This window comes from Nicotiana tomentosiformis, chromosome 2 (assembly GCF_000390325.3).
Source record: "Nicotiana tomentosiformis chromosome 2, ASM39032v3, whole genome shotgun sequence".
NCBI classification, from domain to species: domain Eukaryota; kingdom Viridiplantae; phylum Streptophyta; class Magnoliopsida; order Solanales; family Solanaceae; genus Nicotiana; species Nicotiana tomentosiformis.
In genome coordinates, this window is record NC_090813.1 from 61,599,749 (window position 1) to 61,607,174 (window position 7,426).

A 7,426-nucleotide genomic window follows, 5' to 3' on the forward strand; every position below is an offset into this window, starting at 1 on the left:
TTGCTCTTCGCGAACGCGACCAAATGTTCGCGATCGTGATTCACACCTCTATAGGCAGAAACCAGCAATTAAAAATGGCCTAGAAATTGTCCGAAACCACCCCGAAACTCACCCGAGTCCTTCGGGACCTCAACCAAATATACCAATAAGTCCTAAAACATCATACGAACTTAGTCGAAACCTCGAATCACATCAAACAATGCTAAAACCACGAATCGCACCTCAATTCAAGCCTAACGAACTTTGAACTTTCAAATTCTATATCTTGTGCCGAAATACATCAAATCAATTCGGAATGACTTCAAATATTTCACACGAGTCATAAATGACATAACGAAGCTATTCCAATTTTCAGAATCGGATTCCGACCTCGATATCAAAAAGTAAACCCCCGGTCAAACTTCCCAAAAATTCAACTTTCGGCATTTCAAGCCTAATTCCACTACAGACATCCAAATAATTTTTCGGATACGCTCCTAAGTCCAAAATCACCATACAGAGCTATTGGAATCATCAAAACTCTATTCCGGTGTCGTTTAAACATAAGTCACCATCCGATCAACTATTTTAACTTAAGCTTCCAACATGAAATTTATTCTTCCAACATGAGATTTATTCTTCCAAGCTAACTCCGAAATACCTTAAAACTAAAACTGACAATTCACATAAGTCATAATACCTCGTAGGAAGTTATTCAAGACTTCAAATAGTTGAAAGGAGCGTAAATGCTCAAAACAACCGGTCGGGTCATTACAATCTTCCCCACTTAAAGATACATTCATCTTCGAGCGTGTCAAGAGTTATTCCTAAACCTTTAAATCACTGTTCCTCCTTACCATGCATATACCTGGGGTGATCCCACATCACCCTATTCTATATAGGATAGACAACATAACACAACTGAAAATCATTAATTTAACCTTAGCCCAAAACTTGGAGCCCAATTTCTAACACCCAGAATTTTTTCCAAGATCTAAATCTCACATACCGTATAAGTCTGAACAAGCTGTATCAAGCCATAGCCATAACCCCAGATATAATCACATTACATACTACACAACTCATATGCTCGCAGCACCATTCCCGATCACAATCATAGTAATTACTCCAAACCAACCAAGTACAAGTATTAAAACCCCGCATTCAACAGAACCTCATTCCAAAACCTTTGTACACTGCTAATGATGAAAGAAACAATCAAAAACTCATAACCACTCATCAGATCAACTAGCCATGGAGCTCTCTCGCCCCAACCAGAGCCATAATCCTCTCGAATATACCATAATCAAGCCTGATAGTACCCATTCTAGGTCCAATGACCTTATATTATTAAATAAAACTATCCCACAGACACGCCACATCAATATAACTCCAGCCACCACTGCACAATCAGTGTACCCAAATATGGGAGATGTCTCAAGGAAGAGAACCATATTGGAAGTTCAACAAGCACCACTACAACTGTAATGTTATAAGTTCATTATATATAATAGAACCAAGACACACAAATTTAATAACAGTAACCAACTCTTCTAGAGCTCACATTAACATCACTCGCACGGACAACTCACGTGCTATAGTATCAATATCTGGACCTGTACGGACAACTCACGTGTCAATAATATAAATATCTGGACCCGCACAAACAACTCACGTGCCAAAAGTATCAGTACATGGATCCGCAGGGACAACTCACGTGCCAATAACATAATGCGCCTGGCATGGTCACAGGCCTCTAATCCAAGCATATCATACAGGAGAAATCAAATAAGTACACATGAACCATCGTAACTGATCACAACTCCTGCACTCGCATGGCTATCATATCCTTCATGTACGATCATCCCACTAGGAATATTTCCATAATTCCTCTATGCCCCATATCAATAACTCGTATATCAGTAGTCTATTAACTAGGTGAGTATCACAATACCTATGGCATCCGAAAGTCAGAACACAATGCGCCTTTTGTAATGCGCACCCTTCTCAGGGATTACCGCGCAGTTATAACATTCATCTAAATATGTGAAGCTGACCATGCTATCCAACATTCGTTACCTTCTCTTCAAGACTGAACTGTCACCTTGTACATGTAAATCCTAATCCCGCACAACACACCACATCTATTATGCCATCATGTGACAAGCACAAGAATCCCATTAATAACTCTGAGTCACTAGCAAATTATATACTCGGTTAGTTAGAAACCTTCCTCTTGCTTCCTTCCAGGTGGAAATCACAATACACAACACGTTTCCCACACCAGTAGAAAATATCCGATTCAAACTATGGTAGAAACCATCAAGAACGCTTTGAAATCCATCTGCACATAACCAAGCTATTAGAACTAAATTCCTCTAACTCGACCAAACCACGTAGTTCATCAAAACCCAAGAATATTGCCACCAAAACATCTGTAGAGTCTCACCACATCATAATTACCCCTATAAATACCACAACCGAAACGCCCACTTTGAAAATACCTTATTTAAGTCTAAGGCCGTTTCATTCACCTTCCTAATACCGAAATATAAAATCCATAATGATATACAAAAATGCCACAAGTCTCGACACCATCCAACTTAAATCTCAGATTTTAGCCATAAACAAATCCGCCAAAAATTCTCAATTGTTACATATTAATCTCGAATCCATTAGAACTTTATCGAGAGTCACCCCCTTTATTCAAATCCACATTGCACCGCCCAAATGGGCCAAAAGACACGTGCCCCATTAGCACAACAACACTCAAAAAAGTAACTCTACTTTAATACCACCTATCAAATTCATACTCTGTGCGCACTACATCATTCACAAATAACAATTCACTTATCCCACGATTTTCATATACTCATAAAGCGCAATATAACCCGTATCCATAAATTTCCTTACTCAAGTCATTCTCGAACTCCACCTCTACAAGTCATCACTGATTCCCAAGTATACTTCAGACCAAAACAAAACATTTAACACATAACCATAAAATGAATTGTCAATAGCAGGCTCCCCCACTTGGCCAAAGCCATAGATTAAAATACTCGATAACTCACAATACCCATACTTTATTACTGCCTTAATACCGCAGTCAGTTCAACGAAAATTCTTCTCAAGCTCAAGACACACCAACCATAAAACACCTCAATCGTCCGCTAATCTCGCATTCTTTCTTATAACACTCAAGTCAACTTTCGTAACCTATTTCAAATTCAAGTCTCAACACATACACCCCGCTGGCAGAAAAAAACCTCTTTATTCACATCATAAGGAACTCACTTACATAAATTACTTCGCAGGAGATAACCCACCTGTTTAGTCTCAAATTGGCATCTTGTTATACCCTTTCGCAACCACAATTACTATGAAATCACTTAATCTTTCTGAGTCCAAACTCATTAACCACACAGGAGAATTTAATTTGCCCCAAAATTTAACAACATGAAAGATATTTCAAAACATTCACACTCGAGATTGTACGTCACATCAAAATGAAAATAAAGCACCTAATGGCCTTCCTTTATATTTCAAGGAAGTACTTCTCGTCACATTCAAATCGTCTTAACACATCCCGCAGTTATATCATACTCATCACAAAGCCATTCCACCGCTCATCGAGCCACAAATTCCACTCGTAGGGACATTACCAGACATATGAGTCCAAATGTACAGGTTACAATTGAAGCTACTGAGCCTAAGCCCCGGTCTAAACCTGGCCTCAAGTCCTCCAGACTGGCCCATCACCAAAACACAGAATACACATCTTGAACCTCGTTTATAGAATCACAAGCCGGCGATGCACAGCTGATACCGAGTGCTCATATGCGCATACGAAATGTGTGGAAAGAATTCAAAGAGTTATGTTTCAAGCTGAATCAATTCTGCACGATAGAATACAAGAAAGTGAAATTTTCCTAAGGGTTCGGCAGCCTCTCAAAGATAAGTGCAGATTTCTCCGTACCGATCCGCAAGACCCTACTAAACCTGATCATGATTCGTGAGACCTATGTCATCTAAAGCTCTGATACCAACTTGTCACGACCCAAAATCTCACCTGTCATGATGGCGCCTATCTCAATACTAGGCAAGCTAACAATCTCAATAAACTCCCATATCTTTTATGTTTAAAAATAAAATGATTAAATTCAGCGGAAGAAAATTCACAAATACATATATAAACACTCCTAAAACCCGGTGTCACTGAGTACATGAGCATCTAAATGAATACAAAGTCTGACTGGTAAAAATCACTGCCTGAAATATAGAACAGTACAATAACTAAACATGAAGGGAATCAAGTATGCGGTTTTCAAGCAGCTACCTTGATAGTCTCCAACGGAAAGAACTCCGAATTCTAACAGCCGTCGTATCCGGGAGCACCTGGATCTGCACACGAGGTGCAGAGTGTAGTATGAGTACAACTAACTCAATAAGTAACAAGACTAACCTCTGGGCTAAAAGCAATGATGAGCTCCGCAGGTATAGTCTAGTATAAATAATGGTACAAAACGTAGAGATGCTTTCAAATTTAACAGTTAAACTCAGTACAAGTGTAATAGATCAATACTGCATGATATGAAGAATATGACATCTCAGTAAAAAAAAGACCTCATGTAAATACTAGTCACAAATTATTCGGTCATTTAGTACAGTTTATGGCCAATCCAGCCCCGGGGTATTCCAACCTGTATATATATACACATCGACTGACAGTCAGTCACTCAGTACCGTATAAGGCCAATCTAGCCCTGGGGTAATTTATCCCCAAATGCAAATGAGACGGACAAGATCCATGTCCAGGTAAATTCATTACAATATAAATAAGTAAGGCAAGTCCATGCCCTGGGAAAATCCATCCTGAATATATGTATATAATCATCGTAAGTAAGGCAAGTCCAAGCCCTGGGAAGTCCATCTCGAATATATATAATCATCTACGCTCACTAGGGGGTGTGTACAGACTCCGCAGGGGCTCCTTCATCCCAAGCATGATATAAATCCAATATGGCCTACTGCATGCGGGCAGTCCAGATCAGTATACTAATAAAGCCTATAAGGCCTGCTGCAGTCGGGTAACCCCGATCCATAAAATAGTAAAGCCTATAAGTCCTGCTGCAGGCAGGCATCCCCGATCCATATAATAGTAAAGCCTATAAGGCCTGCTGCAAGCGGGCACCCCCGATCCATATGATAATAATGTATAAAGCTATTATAGCCTGCTGCGTCGCGCAACTCGATCCCATAAATATTCTCACAATGGACAAATATTACTGAGTGTGAAATGTATATTTTTTAAACAAGTAATTCAATAGCAACACGACCCCATGGGTCCCAAAAAATTGGCACGTAGCCTAAACATGATCTTTAATAGGAGCCTCAGTTCAATTTCTCTAACACGTGGAGAATGTTCAGATAATAACATGATTCAGTAATCTTACAACTGCACAGGATTTATTCAAGACACAATTTATATGGTGCACGTCCACATGCTCGTCACCTATCGTGTGTGTCACCTCCAAACAATTTATATCATACCAAATTCGGAGATTCATACCCTTAGAACCAAGTTTAGAAGTGCTACTTACCTCAAACCGTGTAATTCTTTACTCCACTCTGCCTTTGCCTTGTGAATTGGTCTCCAAATGCCTCGAATCTAGCCACAATTAATTCAATTCAGTCAATAAAATTTATTGGAATTAATTCCATAAGAAAATACTAATTTTCCATAAAAATCCAAAATTTAGCCCAAAAATCGCCCGTGGGGCCCACGTCTCGGAATCCGATAAAACTTACAACATCCAAACCTCCATTCAACCACGAGTCCCCCAATACCAAAATTACTCAAAGTCGACAACAACTCGGCCTTCAAATCCTCAATTAAAGTCTATAAATCTTTCTACTATTTTCAACCCAAAACACTAATTTATTGGTAAAAACAACAATAGATTCGTGTAATTTAGCCAAAATTGAGTCAGAATCACTTACCCCAATCCATATGGTGAAAATCGCCTCAAAAATCGCTTCAATCCGAGCTCCATAACTCTAAATGTGTTAAAATGGCCGAAACCTCAAAATATATCTTCTGTCTAGGCCTTTTCTCTTCGCGATCGCGAAGCACAAAATTTTTCAGCCCCAAAATTGCACTTTGCGTTCGTGAAGCACAAACTCCCCAACTCTTCTAGAGAGCCTCTAGTATAATGGTCATAACGTTTTGTACAAACTCTAAATTGCAAGTGGTTTAACTTTCTGAAAACTAGATACCAAGGGATATAACTTTCATTTGTTGCTCATCTCCCAATTCCTTATATATTTCGATACATAAGCTTCCAAAGTCAGCCTGTGCAATATAGATTTCCACACTCTTCTCAGATAGCCTATAGTGTATCCACCACAACCTTTTGTACACAACTCCAAATGACAAATGGTTTACTTTTCTGAATACTAAACATCAAGAGCTACAACTTTCATTTGCTGCTCCTCTCCAAATTCCTTATATATTGCTAGATATAAGCTTCCAAAGTCAGCCTTGTGCAACAGAGATTTCCAAAATCTTCCCAGACAGCCTATAGTTTATTCACCATACCTTTTTGTAAATAACTCCAAATAACAAATGGTTTACTTTTATAATAACTAGACATCAAGGGCTACAACTTTCATTTTTGGATCATCTCCAAATTCTTTATAGATTGCGAGATATAAGCTTCCAAAGTCGGGTCAGTGCAGCAGAGATTTTGTTCTATGCGATCGCGAAAGAGCTTCCGCGATCGCGATTCACAAGGCCCCAAACTGCTGTTTGCTCTTCGCGAATGCAACCAAATGTTCGCGATCGCGATTCACACCTCTATAGGCAGAAACCAGCAATTAAAAATGGCCTAGAAATTGTCCGAAACCACCCCGAAACTCACCCGAGTCCTTCGGGACCTCAACCAAATATACCAACAAGTCCTAAAACATCATACGAACTTAGTCGAAGCCTCGAATCACATCAAACAACGCTAAAACTATGAATCGCACCTCAATTCAAGCCTAATGAACTTTGAACTTTCAAATTCTATATCTTGTGCTGAAATACATCAAATCAATTCGAAATGACTTCAAATATTTCACACGAGTCATAAATGACATAACGAAGCTATTCCAATTTTCAGAATTGGATTCCGACCTCGATATCAAAAAGTCAACCCCCCGGTCAAACTTTTCAAAAATTTAACTTTCGGCATTTCAAACCTAATTCCACTACGGATCTCCAAACAACTTTCCGGACACGCTCCTAAGTCTAAAATCACCATATAGAGCTATTGAAATCCTCAAAACTTTATTTCGGGGTCGTTTATACATAAATCACCATTCGGTCAACTATTTCAACTTAAGCTTCCAACATGAAATTTCTCCTTCCAAGCTAACTCCGAAATACCTTGAAACCAAAACCGAC